Genomic DNA, 20995 nt, shown 5'->3' with positions numbered 1-20995 from the left:
TGAAGTCTCAGGACCCCAGAAACTACAGGCAGGAGGATTATTTGACTGGGGGCATCAAGACCAACCCAGGCAACACAGCAAGACACTGTCTCAAAACAAAAGAAAAACCTGGCCCAAAGGAGATTGATTAGAGAAAGCAGATAAGGTAAGAACATTGCAGATCAGGTAGCAAGCTTTACTAGAGATAAGGAGGAACATTTTCTAAAGAAAAACAAAGCCGTGGTCCAGCAAGAAGATTAAAGGACAGCTCGCACCAGAAAACACAGGTTAGAGATCCAAGGGAAAGACTAACAGACCTGCATGGAAACCAGACAGTAACGGATGGTCGTAGTCATCAGAAACTAGCGCACAGCCCGGAACACAGCGAGCCGTCATGATTGCCGGGTGGAGGCTGCTCCATTTGGAAGCCAAGCATTGTATGACAGGCAAACAATGCCAGTCAGGAAGGGTAGACAGGAGGACTGTGAGTTCAAGACCAGCCTGTGCTACACAGTTAGACTCTCAAAAATAAAAAATAAAATAAAAGATGAAAAAATCATACAGGAAGTAGGGTAAACCACACTACCATAGATGAGACCATGAAGAATATCTATCATTTAAAATGTATATATAACCGTGGGCCTACTAGGATTGAGCTAAACTTAATTTAAAAAAAAATAGAGAGAGAGAGAGAGAGAGAGAGAGGAAGGAAGGAAGGAAGGAAAGAAGGAAGAAACAAAGAAACAAACAAAAAGAGGCATTACCAAATGGGAAAACTTTGAAATCAAGCAATAGATATATAAAGATAATCTATGCATGTCACCTTTACTACGTGTTTACCAATGTGATGGAGTTTTAGGCTCTACCAAAGACAAGAACGTCAGAAAATCTTGCATTTTCTTTTTATAAATTATAAATACTTTTGAGATGTAAGAATTCCTAAAGTACCTTTTGCAAACCTGTGCTTTGGGTGTCTCTGCTTTCTGTTGTTAAAGGGAAGAAAACCAGTATCCACTGCCAATAACAAAGGCTAATTCTCTGTTTCTTCTAAACAAAGACAAGACTAACATTGTAAAGTCCCCATTTTGGTCATCAGTATTCATATTAGTGAATAGATGCAGCATCCTTAAATGTTCCTTTTGTGATTTAAATGCTTGGCCTCTGTTTGCATCAGTTGATTGGAATGTGTTTGACGTATGGCTGCTTCGGCTGTTGAATGTGTTTGACCTATGGTCGCTTCAGTTGGTTGAAATATGTTTGACCTATGGTCGTGACTGACTCACTGGACAAAAAGTAGAATTGACACAAGGCCTTGCTACATAGACCAGGCTGGGATGAAATGTCAGTCTCCTGTGCCGACTTCTCAAGTGTTGGGACTACAGGGACACACCACCAAACCTGACTTTTATACCTATCTTCTAACCCCATGTGCCTGTTGGTGATAGTCTGACATTTCCCATGTGCCATCTGGTGTTTAGTTATCATAGGAATGGCCCTGGAGAGGCCGAGAACAGTAACACTTAGATTCCTGGTATGTCAGTATGGTGTGCTTTCTTAAGAACTGTGCAACTTTCAATGAAGAGTCTGTCCCAGCAAGAAAGAGCTTCCCAAGGCAGACCAAGCTGATGGCCGCCGTTGCTGAGGAAGGAGAGCACACCCCAAGGATGAGGGTTGTCGGGTTTGGTTTAAGTACTTAACATCAAGAGAATGCTACCATCGTTCAGCTTAAGTAGAGTGAAGCGCTTAGGACATACGCAAAGCAGGTCAAATGTGTGCTTGGAGAATTTCAGGAGATGAGCTGTCCAGCTTTCTCCAAGATGTGACCTACAGAGGCCATCAGTGCAGAGCTGTTCCTTATGATTCGGTGCAGAGACTGATTAGCAAGAACTTATCAGGACAAAGGGCAAGAGCGGAGAAGCCAGATCAGCCAGCTGCTCCTCTGAGGACTCATGCTGGCAGAAGGGAAGTGCCAATCAAAGCTGTACTCACCAGCGCTGGGCCCTCATCATGCTCGGAAGGAAGGAAGACAAGGTGAATGGTAAAAACTGGAAGAGAGTCCTATTTCCCCTAATACACGACCCTGATTCTAGAGACACATTCTTATTCCAGGGGTGATAAGGTTTCTTTGGATTTTTGTTTTTTAAGACTTATCTTTTAAACTGCTGTGCTTGGTGTCCTTACCCATGAATCTGAGGAAAAACAAATACAAAAAAGTGAATTAAAATCAGCAACTAATTGAGCTGGTGTTAATGGAAAGAACGAGCACCTTAGTGAAAGGCACAGCCCTGGTTTTCTAGGGATTTCTCATCAGGAGAGGAGAAACTCTTTTGATTTTAGCCTTTCTCTTCCCGCTGTGTCTGATTGCTCCTTGTGATTTTTCTGCTATTAGCGAGGTTCACAGAGACCCTCATTTCAGCCTGGTGTTACAATGGAGCACTGTTAAATTTTGTGAAATAAATTGCCAACTTGCACTGAATGGCTTGCAGAAGGGTTGATTTAGCCACACAGAACTGTCAAAGTGAGGGCCATATTCCAAAGAGGAATTGGATCAAGCCTCCATTTTAAGTAAAAAGGAAACGTCTTTCTTATGTCTGGGCTGTAGTACTCTAATGACGAGTATTTATTCCCTTGATAATCACAAAAATCCTAGGACGTTTTCTCTGGGTGGTGTGACAATGAAAACTACATTTTGAGGATAACTATTTGGCCAGGTATTTGGCAGCATTCAAAACTAACTTAATCACCTGACCCCAGCTAGAGAGTGACGTCATAGGCCCAGCCTCCTTCCCCTCCTGTTCCAGCAATCATCTGGCCCTGACAGAATTGTAAAATCAATTACCTTGCTCTCTGTGTGCCTCCTCCTGCTGTTCTCTCTCTCTCTCTCTCTCTCTCTCTCTCTCTCTCTCTCTCTCTCTCTCTCTCTCTCTCTCTCTCTCATATTATTTGTCTTAAGCCCTGTGTTTACCTGTGTTTTCACGATCTTCTGACAACGTGAACCATGGGACCCCTAAGGTCAACCCACAGTTTCTGATCCTGGACTCATCTCCTGCGGCAAAGGTCCTGCAAAGGCGGGTGATTGAAAACAGGGAAATGAGACCAGCCAATGACCCCTTGTCTCGCTTGGCACTTTCTCTAAGCAAGAAAACAAACAAGAGCTGAACCGGAAATAAGCTAAGCACCGATGCCAGCCACAGCACAGACTTGCTGCCTTCCAGAAGGATCACTCACGGTAATCCTTTCACGACCCACCAACAACCTTCAGGGCCCACTTAGCCTCCGAGCTCTCCCGCTACCTCAGGTCAGGTTCCCTGCGAAGAGAAGAGCTCCTTTTGCAGTGGTCACAATCACTATGGGTTCTGTTTACCGATCTGGTTATCTCTGATTCTGGAGAAAAAGAAGGAGTTCGAAGACTGGTTGGCTTTCTCTGTGTTCACTCTTTCACGCATCTGCCTTTGCTTTAAAAAGGGGGGGGGGGGAGCGCTGCATTAGTATTGAATAGGAAATCAGAAATCCAAGGAAGCACAAAGGACATTTACTAAAAACAGGACAAATTACCAAATTTCATGCTACATTCATTTACAGCTACCAAATTATTTTAAGATGCAAATTTTTGATGTTATTTTTTTCCTTTCCCCACAGTGAAACCTTTTGCTCATTTAAAAGTACTTTATAAACTCCTGAATGGCATTTTATTAAGACCCCTTTGAGCATTGTACTGCACCATGTCTAAGTGTAGCCAGGCTATTGACTTGATGGTAGCAACTGTCACCAAAAATAAAAAATAAATAAATAAAAACCTGTATTTTCTCATAAGTTGTAAAGTTAAACTAGATGATTTTTGGTGAGCATGACTATTAAGAATATTAGCTTTAAAAACAATGCCAATAATAGCAGTAAACTGTCAGCCTTGTGACTCTAATTACAGTCAACAGAATGAAAAAAAATGAGAGCCTAGTACAGGCTTACGGCTTGGAGCCAGGAAACTTGTCAAAATATGATCTATGTCGTGTGGAGCGTGTACTTGGTGAGTGTGTTTACTGTTCACTCCCTCCCACTCTTCTACCATCCTCCCTGAAGTTAAAGAAAAGGAGACAGACACCCTTAAATTGCAGCCTTCGAGGTATAAATTGGATAGATGCTTTCCAGGGGCCTTCTTGGTGGATTCTCGGGGTCTATCGAGTTGAAGACAATTGTGTGCAAGGACAGGCACTCAATCACCTTGTGCCGAGAGGGCAAGCAGTGTCTTTGACTAGAACACCCCACGCCAACAGCCTGCAGATGAAGCGCTCACTGTTCGATCGCTTTCAAAATGTTAGCTCCCATCTCTTTGCTTGCTTTGATGTCTGCCTTGCCCGGCATTTTTTTTCAGCCGACATTTATTTATTTACATCCCGGTTCTCCCTCCACGGGTTTCCCCTCCACGGGTTCCCCAGCCCGTTACCCCTCCCTTCTGCCCCTGAGAGGGTGCTCACCAACACCCCCCAACCTACTTCCAGCTCACCCGGGGCATCAAGTCTCTACAGGATTAAGGGCAACCCCTCCCACTGAGGTCAAATAACACAGTCCTCTGCTACAGATGTAGCGGGGGCCACGAACCAGCCCCATACATGATCCGTGGTTGATGGCTTAGTCTCTGGGACCTCTGAGGAGTGCGGGTTAGTTGACACTGTTGTCTTCCCATGGGTTTCCATCCTCTTCAGCCCCTTCAGTCCTTGCCCCTAACTCTTTCATAGGGGTCCGCGACATCAGTCCAATGGTCGTCTCTTCCTATCAGCTAAGCTCTATGTAAATGCTTCAGGGAATCCCGGCAAATAAGGAAAACATATTAGTGAGTGTGGTGGAGGACATTACAACAGAGGCCCAAGGAAGGTTTCGGCAGCAAGAAAGGAGACACAACAAGCCATAGTCCCTGGTACCAGCACTTGACTTTGTCTCAACCGAAGATTGCGGAAGCTAATCCACCCAGCATCCCTATGACGTCATAAGCACATCATCCAAGGGCTTCTTTGGCTTCTTCCCAGTGCTTAGACACCGTGATAGTTTCGTCTAATTACCAGCCTTCTGCTTGTTCTCAGTTTGAATTGTCCTTTTTTACTACCTCAGCTGAGCGTGACTATGTAAATACTTTTTGTAAACTAAAGTGGTGATCATGTCAGTGAGAGGGAAGTTTGTGTATAATTAGATCACTCTGGACTTGCCATTCAAAGAAACATATTGCTGGATATGTATAGGTATTTTGTCTGCAGTTATGTCAGTGTAATATGTGTATGCCTGGTGCCTACAGAAGCCGGAAATGGGTGTCAGATACCCTGGAACTGGAGTTACAGATTATTTTGTATGTACTAGGAATTGAACCCAGGTCCTCTGGAAGAAAAGTCAGTGTTCTTAACCACTGAGTTGTCTCTCCAGCATCCACGCTGGAGAGTCTAAATAATCGCCCTTGATGTTTGAACAGGAGCTTACAAAAGTAACTTCAAACACATCTGATTCATCCTCAAATGTGATAATCCAGACAAGGGAGCCAATGGGGAGACTACATCTTTCTGGGCCCTTCCTTCAAGTGCCCTTCCTGATATGTTGGCTCCCAGCAAGATAAGTCACATTGTCTGAAAAGCTGTGAGCTGCTCTTCACTAATACCTTACTGAAGACCTCAGAGCAGACAGAGGAGTCATAAATTATTATGTCAGAGCCTTCTTTTGTTACCTCTAAGCCTAAGAAAACTTCACATTTGAGTAGCAGGTAAGAATTTTCTTAGATAAGTTAACATAAATTCATATTTAGTTAAAAAATATGCTCACAAGCATGGCTGGAGTCAGTGGCTTGTTACATTGTACATTTCAACAGCAACAGTGTTGCAGCTATAACTTTCTTAGACCGTAGCCTCTAAAAGTGTCCCTGTCACAGACACAAGAGTAAAACAGCAGTATAAGAAAGTGGGTATATTGACTAATTTTATTTACCATTCTTCAATGTGAGTGTATATCAAAACATCTTTATGCTCCCTATAAACACATACAAATTTTATTCGTTAATTGAAAATCAGTAATTAATAATTCTTGGTGGTAAATGTTTTTAGAAAACTTATGTCCATATGCAAGCTCACAGACAGGTCCCTGTGTACCTTTGCTGCAAGATTTCTAAACCATCCCAAAGACCAGTGGTTCTCAACATTTCTAATGCTACAACCCTGTAATACAGGTCTTCATGTTATGATGACCCCCAATATTTTTCATGGCTACTTTGTAACTGTAATTTGGCTGCTGTTAGTAATGACAATCTAAGTATCTGTGTTTTCCACTGGTCTTTGGAATGACCCCTGTGAAAGGGTCATTCGACTCCCAAAAAGGTCGTGACCCATAGGTTGAGAACTGATGCTATAGCCAATGGTGGAGGCAGAGAAGCTGCTTATAATAACCACTCTACGGTCACTAATAAACAAAGTTTCCTGTGAAAACTAAAAGCAAGTCATGCTGCTACACAACCCATAAGTGTAGGTCCTGAGAGTGTGGTACAGTCAAGTAAATAAATAAAAAGCAAGTTGCTGACTGGAGGATGTAGTTGACTTGGCTATAGTACATGAGGTCATGGGTTCAGTCAAGGGGAGCAACCACAACAGCAATGAGAAAGGAGGAGGAGGAGGAGGAGGAGTGGGAGGAGGAGGAGTGGGAGGAGGAGGAGTGGGAGGAGGAGGAGTGGGAGGAGGAGGAGGAGGAAGAGGAGGAGGAGAAGGAGAAAGTGAAGAAGGGGAAGGGATGAAGAAAAGTAATGAATACAATATTTAGTTTGATATTGTCATCATAAAAGGAAAATGTATATAAAACATGCATACTCATGTACATACACATGTACACATGTGTAAATAAATCTCTTAAGCAAAAGAATATACAGGAAACATACCAATTAACTTAACGATCTGCTGACAATGAGATATTTGAAGCACTGGATCTTACTGGGATTGTCTTCTGTAAACTCCTCCCCTCAAAGCTCAAGGAGCTGAGGAAGAGGAGGTGGGGAAATGGCAGGGATCAGACATGGTGGATGATTCTAAGAACAGTGTCTTCCAGACACAAGAGGACCAGTGTACCTATGAACTCACAGACACTGTGACAGCACCCACAAGACCGGCATATGTAAGCCAGACAGGGTCTCAGCACTGAGAGGGGGGATGTAGGGATCCCATCCCTAACCAGGAAGCTATTTGCAATTGATCCCTGCTGGCAGAGGAAACTGAGTTTTCTCCAGCTGGGTGTCAATGGGTATATGAATCACTCTCCAGGATGGGCCCCATGCCCAGGAACAGTTGGCCAACACAAAATAAACTCCATTGGGGGTGTAGGTTTGTGGGCTTTTGTTTAATATTGGCATGTTGCCTTATCAAGTTTTTTATTTGCTTGTTTGTCTTTAATTTTATAGTGGTTTTGTTGTTGTTTTGAAAGACAGAAAGAACATAAAATTGGATGGTTAGGAAGGTGAGCCAGATCTGGAAAAGGTTGAAGGAGAGAAAAACATGCATTGTTTAAAATGTTTAAATTTAAAAAGAAAGGACAAAAATCATACCAAATTGTTCCATTTGGGATAGCTTTAGAGGAAGGGATGGGATCAGTTTTAAGTTGACTTCAGGTTTCTTCAGCTATGTTTATATTTTTAAGTAAAAATGTAAGTTGCTCTCAAAGTACCAATTCTATCTTTAAAAAAGTAAAACTACATCGAATAAAAAAAATTAAAAAAAAAAAAAAGTAAAACTACATAAAATACCCAGTGACAGAAGTCATGGCTCTGATTAGTATGAGATTTGGGTATGTAATCCATCAGATACTTGACCTCTTAAGCAGGCAACAAATAATGTCTACACTATAGGAAGCATGAGGAAAGGGTAGGGAGAGCCTCACATCTTGGTGAGAAGTCCCCTGTGCCTCCAGACCTGCTCTGTCCTTGCTGGAGTCAGTGGGTGCACAGCGGAGCCTGCAGAACCGCTGCCCATTGTTTTAAAGGATATTTATGAGAATTTCACAGTTGAGTACTGAATTTACACCATTTCCTTTTCTCCCTCTCTTCCTCCAACTCCTTCTCTGTCCCAAATTTCATCTCAACTTTGTAATCTTTTCTTTAATTATTATTATTTTACACACACACACATACACACACACACACACACACACACACACACAGAGAGAGAGAGAGAGAGAGAGAGAGAGAGAGAGAGAGGAGAGAGAGAGACAACCTGATAAACCCATTTAGTGTTGTTCCTATGTATATGTATTTAAGTCTGGACACTTAAAATTAGATAACCTCAGATGACCTAGGGGTGGGACCTTCTGAGATGCTCCCTATCTGTGTTGTTACTGTGCTGGTCTTGTTTAGACTCCATCTCTCCCTCCCTCCCTCCCTCTCTCTCTCTCTCTCTCTCTCCCTCTCCCTCTCCCTCTCTCTCTTCCCCTCCCCCCTCTCCCTCTTCCCCTCCCTCTCTCTCTCCCTCTCCCTCTTCCCCTCCCTCTCCCTCTCCCTCTTCCCCTCCCTCTCCCTCTTCCCCTCCCTCTCCCCCTCCCTCTCCCTCTCCCTCTCCTCCTCCCCCTCCCCCTCCCACTCCCTCTCCCTCTCTCTCTCCCTCTCCCTTTTCCTCTCCCTCCTTCTCTCTCTCTTTCTCCTGCCATCTTGGTCCACTGGCTCTTGAACTTGCCCACATCATTGTGTCCACACTGTTCTGAGTGTCAGGTGCAGGGGCTATGTTGTAGATGTGTCAGCTGAGGTTCAACATCCCATGGTCTGCTCTCTTTATTTTGATCAGTTGTGAATTTCTGCAATAACCTTCATCTTCTGCAAAAGAGACTTATTGATTAGATTTGTGGGTACAGGGGTACTGGTTTTAATGACCGACCTCACCAACCCTGAGTTGTTGGATAGGTTTACAGTACTAGCATCAATTTCCTCCTACTGAGTGGGCCTTGAGTCCAGTTAGACCGCAGTTGGATAGCGCCAATGTATGAGTGCCTCTGTAGATGGGGATAGCAAAACTCATGTGCTTTGAAGGGGTGAATGGGAAAAGCAATGGGAAAGAACTACGGCAGGAGAGGGGGAAGTATAATACAGAGAGGGGTGAAAGAAAAATAAATAACAGTAAGGGGACTTGGAAAAGCCATCGGGAAACATAGTTTATCCTCCCTTAAAATATATATAAAATATATGTATTGAAGCAACACCATTTGGGGTTATAACGTCCCCCGCAGGAGCCATAAACTGACTATCTAACAAAACTCCAGTGCTAAGCATGGACGCCTCCTTTTGAGTTGTCAGGGGAATCTGAGAAAACCTGAAAGCAATATAGGCTATTATTACTTTTGCCTTTGGGGTCTTCCCAAAACTTGAAGGTAAGTCTCTGTTGCTGGAGGCCCCATGTACTTTGGGCATAGGGTTCAGAGACATCAAGGTTCCTCCCTGAGGACCTGCTCTCATCGTAGCCAAAGTGCTAAAAAGCTGCTGCTGCGAGAGGAAGAGCAGTCAGCGGCTCCACTGAACCGGAGAGCCTGTGAGCGCCACGATGAGCAGCCCAGCCAGATACGGCTCGAGCACGGTGAGCCCTGGATGATGATGGTGCGGCGGTGAGCAGGATGCTTGGTGCTGGCCATCCCACTGGGAGAAACAACAACTACAGTGTGTGGACCATTCGACACAGATTCACAGCTGGCACGTGGCTGGAAATGGCTACCACATAATTACAACGTTGAGATTCCTGAACGATGAGTTGCATGCAGCGGCTTCATTTTATGTCAGTCTTGCTTACAGCACCATTGCCTTAAATATAGCCCTTTCTCAATAAATAAATCACGCTGTACACTGGAGACTGCAAAAGTAAATTATAATGAAAATGAAGCTCCTAAAATTCATTTTCCAGGCTGTGTAAGCTAGCTGAATTTTTATAACTTGTATTCATGTTGTCCCTGTGGTCTCAACTCAAAATAAAGGCTACAAATCACAACAGTCCATTTTTTAATTGAGTTTCTGCCAAGTGTCAGGGAAGAATATTTACATTCGTAGACCCACACAACTAAAAGTAACTTTTAGGGACGGAGCTCCCATAACCCGACTGAATGCCCACTCAGCCAGCAAGCACTGTGATGTCCCGGAACCACACCAGGCACGATTTAGTCATCCTCCGCGTGTTACACTCCTCCCTCTTCCTGTTTCTGTGGTTGTTCTTTATTCTCCATTCCTTTTTAAAGATTTAATTGAGATTAAACACACAGTGCACAGTATTTACCACCTTAACCCCTTTTAACTACACTGTTCACTAGAGTTTCGCAAACTCACAGTGCTGAACATGCCTTCTCTACAACGTTTTCATCTTGCTAAAATGAAACTCCAACCCATTAATCAAAACTCTCCCTACCCACCCTTCTTAACCAGGTGACAGGTACCATTACACTTATCCCAGGAGTCCTAGCTACTGCTCACCTCTTCGAAGTGGACTGCTGTGGAGTGTACCTATTGTGGCTCATTCATCTTACTCAATAAGGTATCTCAAGGTTCATCCATATTACAGAGACCTCAAGATTTCCTTCCTTTTAAAATTAGGGTATATTCCGTCACGTTATGCATCAACCCACAGGTTTGTCCTCCTCTTTTGGGTGATACAAGTTCCTCTTCCCCTTTGACTGTCATAGAAAGTGTTTATTGAAAATACACGTTTAAGAACCTGACTTTAATTCATATGAGGTGTGATGTGAATGAACAACTATTTAGAGGCTCCTGTGTTCAGACAAAGCAAGCCAAGCAAAGCAAAAGCTTGTTTAGCTAAACCTCACTTTTTAAAGGGGAGGATGAATGGGGCAGATCAATAAAGGAAGAGGCCAGAGTGGGGAGAATAGATTCCAGCGAGAGAGTCTAGAGACTATGGAGTAGGGAGGGGAGGAGAAGGTTTGCTTGTAAGGGTAAGTTGAGGAAAGCCCTGGGGAAAGTGGGTCTGCGTAGCTGAGGGAAGAGAGCCCTAACAGAAATCATGTCATGAAAAGACCATGAGTCAGGCTCACAGTTGACATTTAAGGCGAGAAAACATGTGCCCCCCCCCAAAAAAATCACTCAACCTAGGTTATTATTCACTTAAAAATTAGAACTCAATCAGTAACAATTTTTATAGAATAAAATATATAATTTCCCTAAAGGGATTTGTTTTGATCTTTAAAATAAAGCCATAGACTATATCTTTCTTTTTTTAACTATAACATTTTCATGCAGATTCATGTTAAGTCATGCTAAGTTGAAACTTTCTCCATACTGAGTGACTTTTTAATAGGAAGATAATACAGCTGCTTAAAATGATCTTGTCAAGTAACTAATTCTATATCCTGTGCTTATGTGGTCGTTTGAATATGCTTGGCCCAGGCTGTGGCACTATTCGGAGGTGTGGCCTTGATGGAGGAAGTGTGTCACTGAGGGGTGAGCTTTGAGACCCTCCTCCTAGCTGATGGCAAACAGTCTTCTCCTGGTTCTCTTTGGAACAAGAAGGAGAACTCTCATCTTCTTCAGCACCATGCCTGCCTGGACTCTGCCATGCTTCCCGCCATGATGACAATGAACTGAGCCTCTGACCCTTGAAGCCAGCCACGGTTAAATGTTGTCCTTCCTAAGAGTTGCCTTGGTCATGGTGTCTCTTCACAGCAATGGAAACTCAACTAAGAAAGCTTATCTTTTCTTATCTTCAGGTAACAGGGCAACACACACATACACACACACACATAGATTCACATCGAGAATGCTGTCAATTAATTATACTTCCATTGAACATTGTTAAATGTACTCGCTTCATTTTATGTAAGTCCTGCTTAAGGCTACATTGTCTTAAACACAGCCTCTTTTAAATGAGTCGTGTTGTACACTGGAGACTAGAAAAATGAATTATTCTGAAAATGAATCCTCTGTCAGAAAACATAATTCTGCATCTTGGTTCCCGTGACTGAAGGGATGCACAATGTGAAGAGACCTTAATAGCCATGACAGTGACAGCAACAGAAGCGTACAGAGCCCTGCTAATACATCAGGTGTTCTATTAGGCACTCGGCATGTGCTGCTTCATTTAGTCCTCACAGCTCTAAGGTCTATGATTAATTACTGTCTGGCATAACTTGGAAAAGGCCAAGGCTTAGGAAACCCTGTGTCTGAGATCCAAATGCAGTCTTGTCTGCTCCCTGAAATGCATGCTCCTGAACTACCCTCTGTCGCTGCATTTACTCTTACTCCTTTCCCTGCTGGTGACCATCTAGAAATAGTCTCTCTGCCATGCATAATTTTATGTTTGAAACACATGTAAATTTCCCTATAAAATGTGTTAATTTATAGTGCTTACTCCTCACACTCTAGACACCCCAGAATTGTCTTAGTGTACCCTTAAAAATATGAATGGTAGTATGTCTCTTTTTTTTTTTCTGTTGTCTCTGAACTAAGCGTTTCTGTCCAGGTATCTCTTATGTAATATCATCACATAAACTGAGAGTTAGCAGTCAACCTTCATATATGTTTTGAGTTCCCGTTTATTTCCTGGTGATGCTTTGAGAGTGGGTGCTGTTCCACTACACGGAGACTCGCTGGAAAAAGTAGGTCTTCCTGGCTATGATGATCCATTGCCAAAGAAACCATAACCCAAAATGTATTTCTCTTCACCTTGCTTGTTTTCTCAGATATTTTGTTCCAGAGATAAGAAAGGTGGCTACTATACAAAGGCTGGCACAGAGAAGAAGGGTCACTGCTGTGATAAACTTAGGGTAACAGGAACAAGGTCTTGAGAGATCAACCCATCTCTTCGAAGACTCTAGTGTGTAAAGTTAGAGATGTCCTGGGACACCTTTATTTAAAAAGAAGAGGGCGTATAAGTAGAGTGCATGAAAACCTCTGCAAGCCTACCTAGGAGTATGTTTTATACTCAGAAGCCACGATGCAAAGGTTCCAACTACATTTCTAACTGGCATCAGAACTTACCATCATCCATGTGGCAGTTCTAAGAGTAACAAGGCTCAATGGAAAATTGCTCCTAGGTTACAGAAAAAGCTTTCAAAGCCCCACAGTGTGTGGTGGCATCCGAGTCCCTGCAGAGTCTCTGAAAGGCCAGGCCATGAAGAAGTATAGCCTGCAATGAAGAGCCTGGGGTGTTGTGAAGGATGGGACTGTGAGATGGCTGCTGTCATGGCTTTTAAGGTCTCTCCACATTGTGCAGCCCTTCAGTCAAGGGAACCACAATGCAGAATTATGTTTTCTGACAGAGGATTCATTTTCAGCATAATTCAATTTTCTAGTCTCAACAGGAGTATACAACAGGACTCATATAGAAGAGACTGCATTTAAGACAATGTAGCTTTAAGCAGCACTAACATAAAATGAAATGAGTGCATTTAACAATGTTCAATGGAAGTATAATTAATTAATTAATCAGAAGAGATGTCAGGATTTTGAATAGTGTTGAAACTGTTAGACCCTGAGGATTCTTGAAGTTGCAGTAAAGGCATCATAGAGCTACAGAAGACTGCAATGATTTGTGTCTGAAGTGCACCCCAAACCCCACCCACAGAATCTTGGTTTGAGTGATTGATGTTCAGTGGGTGGTGTTTGGGGCTGGTATGGTCTGGAACCTTTTGGCTCATAGCCACTATGTAGTGACTAGGATGTTGCAGAAGAAACATGAGGTAACTGGCCATGTTGTACCCACAGGAAGCAGCAAAATAATGCTGGTGCTCGATAGCTTTATCTTCGCCATTCAGCCCGGGACCCCCATGGGAGGGTGCCACCACATTCAGGGTGGGCCTTCCTTCCTTGGTTAAATCTTTCTGCAAACATCCATAGAGACACATCCAGAGGTATGTTGCCATGGTGATTACAAACTTAATCAGGTTGGTAATAAAGATTAGGTAGCACACTATATCAATAGATAGATGTTCTTATATCAAACCATCCTTGCATTCCTTCTGCCTGCATGTAGGATGCTTCTTTTGAAAACAGTCATTTGTATTCTATCTGCTGATGCTGTGCTCTGGTAATTCAAGCAGTGTTGAATAGGGAAGTTTTGTTCTGCCCTATATGTGACACTGTTGGGCTGGCACCCCTAGGTAATGTGGAAGCTTCACTCTCTGCTTTAGGGGAAGAGCCTAGAATTAATCCGTTCCTTAAGGACAAGAAAGCATTTCCATGGAAAGCATAAGCTCTGAAGTGGGACTATTTCTAGGAATTTCTTACAACCTTGGAACTGAAATCCAAACACAGTATCATCTCCCAGCCCCCACAACCGTGATGCTGTGCAATTTTACACATTTTTTCCTGCTGCAAATAAAATGCTTCATGTGCATATTTGACCACCTTCTGTACAACGAGTGTTTTGTTTGTAGAACTTCTTTTCCAGACTTCTGAATAATATCAAATCACCTCCATCATTTTCCCATTATTATTATCCACATGGAAGACAGTAGAGTGGAGAGAAAATACCAGCCTCTTATCTGTGATATGATAATTCAATATGTCTGGCAATAAACTTTGAGAACATGGTGTTACAGAACATTAGCATGATTTGTAGCCTTCTTTCTGAGAAAAGAAAGCTTGCTACCCATGTTGTTGACTGTTAAAGCATTATGAGCTGAGCTGACAGACCAGGAGTTTAAAGCTTCAATATCTGAGTACTGGAGATTTGACTCAGACATTGGAAGACAGAACTTAGAGCTTCATGTGCTTAAGACTTAGGCGTGATGCTCTAGTGTCTCGACCACCCTCGCCGGCAAGGAATGACGCAACACATGAAGATCTTCTTCAAGCAGTTTACTCAGGATCCCTGTACTTCTTCTTCTCCCCTGTACTTCTTCTTCTGACCTGTACTACTTCTTCTCCCCTGTACTACTTCTTCTGACCCCGGAGAGAATCAGCCCAGCCCTTAAATACTAATAGCCAGCCAATCAGGCTTAGCCATGTGGGCATTGCTGATAGGCTGTATCCACGCGGAAGGCGCAAGACTCAACAGGCTCCACCCAAATAAGGACTTGTTAACTGTTAATGACAGTTAACGACAGTTAATGGGCAAGCAGCTCCCTACACTCTAGGCTCTGATTGCCAGTGGCCTAGCACCCAACCTAAGCTAGTTAAACTTGGCTTAAAGCAGTTGTAAGTAATCAGTACCAGCTGGTGTTATGATTCCTAAGCCTTGGGTGCCAAAACTCATGGCATCTAACCATGGGTGGTGTTTCAGCTTGCAACGTTTACGTTTCAAGACCCTCCAGCCCAGATAGTGGCCCCTGCCACCCTTCCCAGACTTTGGAACCCTTCACCTTTAGTGCACAGTACCTCTCTGGATTCTCTAGTGTACAGCTCCCATAGTTCATCTTTTCCTCTGCCAGTCTTCCTTCTGTTGTCTCTGCAGCCCATCTCACCTAAGTTCTCTCTACGTCCATCAGGCTCTGTACCCTGGTAGCATTCTGCAGCTCCCCAGCTGCCTTTGTGCTGCCTCTGCTGCTGCTGTGTCTTCCTTACGATACCGTCTCTGTCTACTCGACTCACAATGAAGGTCAGGAGTTGGCAAGAATAGATTATGTAGAACTGTTTTCCTGGGTTCCAATGTCACAACACTAAGTGACAGCACAGGAGATGGTCTCCTCTCTGGCTGACTTGAAAGGTAAGCTAAACAGCCTTGCTACATAAATAGAAAAGGTGGCGTGGGGGTGGGGGTCGTGTAAGCACAACATTTAACTTGCACAAATCACTGCATTTATGCATTCCATTTCACCAATAGTAGGCCTTACATAATGAACAAATCTCACATTACAGATTCCCTTCGGAGCCACAAGGAGAACTTCACCCTTCTTGGCCTGATTGAAGTAGTTCAAGGGAGAGTGGGGTTACTTAGAGTATAAAGGCATGTTCTGGAGTCACGTGTGCTAAGACAACACAGGTTATATGGCATAGCCAACACTAAAGCAAACTCCTGCAACTACTGGAGTGCTCTGAGAGTGGGGGAGAAGTGCCTACATCAGCCAGGCTTGCAGTGGAGGCAGTCTGGCCAGCTGCCAAAGAAGGGGCAATTTGCTCACAGCAGTCTGCCCGGCATAAGGGAAGGGCCTGGTGGCTGCTGTTTAAGGGATCTATAGCCTGCTTCAGACCAACTCACAAAGAGAGATAGATGATTGATGATAGATAGATAGATAGATAGATAGATAGATAGATAGATAGATAGACAGACAGACAGATAGATGATAGATGATAAATAGATAGATGATAGATAAATGATAGGTAGATAGATAGTAGATAGATAGATGATAGATGAATAATAGATGGAAGATAAATAGATGATAGGTAGATATATAATAGATAGATGATAGATGGATAATAGATGGATATATAGACAGACAGATAATAGATAGAAGATAGATAGATAGATAGATAGATGATAAAGAGATGATGGATGGATAATAGATGGAAGATACATAATAGATGATAGATAGATAGATGGATGATAGATAGATAATATATATATGATAGATGGATAATAGATGGATGATAGAAGATAGATGATAGATAGAAAGATAGATAGATAGATAGATAGATAGATAGATAGATGGATAATTGATGGATGATAGATGATAGATAATGGATGATAGATAGATGATAGATGGATAGATAATAGATGAATGATAGATAATAGATGATAGATAGATAGATAGATAGATAGATAGATAGATAGATAGATAGATAGAACCATCCAAAGAGACTTAAAAGTTGAATGCAAATCTAAGGCCTTAGCAACACTGAAAGATATGTAAGCACCAAGAGATCTGAAGAAAACTGAGGTCGTGACTCTAATATGTCTGAAGCCAGTGAAACATGGGGCTGGAAGCAAAAGATAAATGTAGATGTTTTCATGGCAGCATATCAAAGTGATAACTGTACCAACCCTCTATTTCCCTCTTCATATTGACACATTCTACCACAAGGTAAACACTGGATATCAATTAAGATGATTTGTTGAAAATTTTTAGACATGACAATAAAAAAATCAATACCTCGATTACACTATCAGAAGCAAAGTGAACACACAGAAATTTATGGACAATGACTATATCACAGCCAAAGCATACTGCTGAAAATACCCTTCAACTTTCTTGTCTTCCTTTTGAGACAAGTTGTCAGGCTGCAGCCTAGGCTGGCCTTGAACTTCAGATGCTCCTGTACTGGCCTTGCCAGGGCTGGAATCGCAGGCCTGCACCACCATGCTTGCCTAATTGGAATTTTTAAAGTCACTTTGTATTGTTCTATGACTAACTCAGTATAGAATTTATGAGTGACAGTTAAGATGGCTGCCATTATTTTGCAAGTGTCCTGGTCAAGATGCACTAAAACTAATTAGATAATTAAACATATTAAGATCCAAGATTAAGACCCAGACGTTCACTATCCTTTCCTATATATTCCTGAGGTATTGATTGTAGTGTACTTAAGCCTAAACTACTAGATTCCTTCACTCATAGTGTGCATGGGGATAATCTGCATCCTCTCCCTGACCTTGATTCACCTTGGGTTCAAGGTTTAGCATTTATCTGGACACTTCTATGCAAGATGCTTGTCTTGCCTGACGCTGTATAAATGCAAAACTGGCAGGAAGCAAGAACTTGGTTGCAATTATTACAGAGTCCTTCTCCAGTTCTGCTCTGTTAATTCTTCATCTCGTCTTCTGCTGCTTTCATTTCCTTCAGTAACATTTAGCAAATTCATCTCTAAACAGGTCTTCCCGTCACAAAGATGCTCCCAGTGTAGATCAAGGAGTAAACACAATGACATTTATAAAAAGTATATTCTTATTTGGGGTTATTTTAGTATCCAGTGACTCTTGAATATTACTTCAAAGGCCTTGTCAGAGTACTCCAAACATCTTTTCTCTTAAATTCCCAAAGTAAAGTATTTCAAACCTCATCCAAGTTTAACAAGAATGTTATGTTCTCGTTATAATTAGGATCTTTTAAAAGTGCTATTTTCTGGATCGCAGTAATGATGTAAGCCCAGGAGCTCTCAGAGAAGAGCCTTGCAGCAAGCTGGGTGTTTACGTTCCCCCTGAGTGCGTAGGTGGAAATTTAACTTCCGAGGTCATGGTGATAGGACGTAGGGCCTTCGAGACATGGCTGGGACATGAGGAAGAGTCATCAAGGAAAGGATTAGTGCTCCCATCAAAGAAACCCTAGAGAGTTAGCTCGTCTCTTCTACAGTGTGAGGTTAGATTAAGAGGCATTGCTTATGAATCAGGAGGTGGTCCACTGGCCGGCATCAGATTGGCTGCCCCTTGATCTAGAGTGAACTCGCCATCCCCCAAGAGCACAAGAATACATTTTCATTGTTGATGGGACACATGCTCTATGTGACTCCTCAACATGAATTCCCCATCAGACTAAGACACCTCATCTTGTCTGTAAAATCAGAGCCTGGCCCTCTAGCTGTAGACTGCACAAGGATTTCACAGTACCGTGAACAAAGAAATCTGACAGGAGAATTGAGTTGTCTGTGAGTAGCAGGACCATAATCACCACGAAGCAAGCCCTGTGATGTAACTGTGAGGCTCTTGCTCTCCTGCTGGAGGTGAGCTGTTCAGGTCGCCACCTGGAGGAACACATTGTCAGAGGGGCGTGGTACCCATGCCAGGATGGCGTTATTTATTAAAAAACACTTTCCTGCTTCACCTTCAAACCTGAGAGTCACTCTTAGGTTAAAGGCTTTTCAATGTAACTCATCATGGGCTTTAAATGAGACTGTAATTCAAAACAAACACTATACCACAGAAAAAGCATGCTCTGTGGTAATATTGCCAGGTACCTGTTAAACATCGTTTATATCTGCACGGATGTCATACCCTTTCATTCGTTGCTTCAACCCCAGAAGGAGAGGATATTGCTTTACCCTAATCTTATAGCTGAAGAGAGCAAGGTTTTAACATCTGCCATCTTAAGCATGGCCCAGTGGAACTTTTTTAATAATAGTCACTAAGATCATTCTCGGGAAAGTTTTAAGATAGTCTAACTGGACCAAAATATAAACTCATTCTTAGGTCTCTTGATGGAAATATAGGTTCATACAAACAAAATGCATCAAATTAAATTAAGGGTGAATGCTAGTCAAGCATGGTGGAGCATGCCTACAGTTCCGGGGCTTGAAAAGTTTACGAAGGAGAATTGAAACTAGCGTGGACTACACAAGGAGTTCCCACCAGGAGTGTTGCGTGGTGAGTTCAAAGCCAGCCTGCTAAACAGCAAGCCTCTGTCTCCGGCCTCAAAATAAAAAGTATGCAATGAATGTTATGGATGCCATTATTGAATTCATATGTAGTTTATAAATATGCTGTGCCATGACTCTAAGAATCTCGCACTTGTCTCTAACTTGGGACATATTTAAAATTTTTTTTTTTTTTAAGGAAGCTGCCGAGGGCCGAAAGACTTTTGCAGCGCACATGCACGCTATGCGTGAGCGCACAGGGGCAGCCATCCCAGCACCTGCTCACTGTGGTCTTCGCAGCAGTTCTCCTGTGAGGCCCAATACAAGTTTACTTGTTTTCTGCCACAAAGTATGGCCTGAGAAAAACAAGGAAAGGGCCTCTCCTCCCTTTGATGTCCCACAAGGCCATCCTCTGCAGCATCTGCAGCTGGAGCCATGGGTCCCTCCATGTGTACTCTTTGGTTGGCGGTTTAATCCCTGGGAGCTCTGGCGGTCTGGTTGGTTCTTATTATGCCAGGGTGGGGAAGCAGGAGTAGATGGGTTGGTAAGCAGAGGGCGGGGGATGGGATAAGGTATTTTGGGGGGGCTAGAAAAGGGGGCAACATTTGAAATGTAAATAGAGAAAATTATCTAATTAAAAAAATTGAAAAAGAAAGAAAAAAAAAGAGAAAGAAAATGAGGAAAGCTCACACCACTCACACTCCAAGGCAAAGTCCCAAGGGTCTCTGTTCCTTGTCACTTACTGGATCCAAACTTTTGATTTATGCCTTCTTCTAAGCAAATGTTTGCCCCTGGGAGGGCCAGAATTCTATTTTCCCTGCCTGTTTGTACTCTGGGCAGAATATTCTTTATTCAGCTCACAATAAGTTTTCAATGAATGGTTAAATACATACAAAGAATCAACAAGACCAAGAGCTGGTTCTTTGAAAAAATCAACAAGATAGATAAACCCTTAGCCAGACCCTTAACCAAAGGGCACAGAGAAAGTATCCAAATTAACAAAATTAGAAATGAAAACAGAGATATTACAACAGAAACCGAGGAAATTCAAAAAATCATCAGATCCTACTACAAAAGCCTACACTCAACACAACTGGAGAATCTGGAGGAAATGGACAATTTCTTAGACAGATACCAAATACCAAAATTAAACCAGGATCAAATAGATCAATTAAACAGACCCATAACCCCTAAAAAAATAGAAGGGGTCATAGATAGGCTTCCAACCAAAAAAAGGACAGGACCAGATGGTTTCAGTGCAGAATTCTATCAGACCTTCAAAGAAGACTTAACACCAATACTCTTCAAACTTTTCCACCAAATAGAAACAGAAGGAACACTACCCAACTCCTTCTTCGAAACCACTATTACGCTGATACCAAAACCACACAAAGATCCAACTAAGAAAGAGAATTTCAGGCCAATTTCCCTTATGAATATCGATGCAAAAATACTAAATAAAATTCTTGCCCACCGAATCCAAGAACACATCAAAACGATCATCCACCATGATCAAGTAGGCTTCATCCCAGGGATGCAGGGATGGTTCAATATAAGGAAATCCATAAATGCTATCCACTACATAAACAAACTCAAAGAAAAAAACCACATGATCATTTCATTAGATGCTGAAAAAGCATTTGACAAAATTCAGCATCCTTTCATGCTAAAAGTCTTGGAAAGGACAGGAATTCAAGGCCCATATCTAAACATAGTAAAAGCAATATACAGCAAACCGGTAGCCAACATCAAACTAAATGAAGAGAAACTTGAAGCAATCCCACTAAAATCAGGGACTAGACA

Source organism: Apodemus sylvaticus, chromosome 16 (genome assembly GCF_947179515.1).
Source record: "Apodemus sylvaticus chromosome 16, mApoSyl1.1, whole genome shotgun sequence".
Classification (NCBI taxonomy): Eukaryota; Metazoa; Chordata; class Mammalia; order Rodentia; family Muridae; genus Apodemus; species Apodemus sylvaticus.
The sequence above is the reverse complement of the archived record's forward strand: the minus strand, read 5'-3'. Positions refer to the sequence as shown.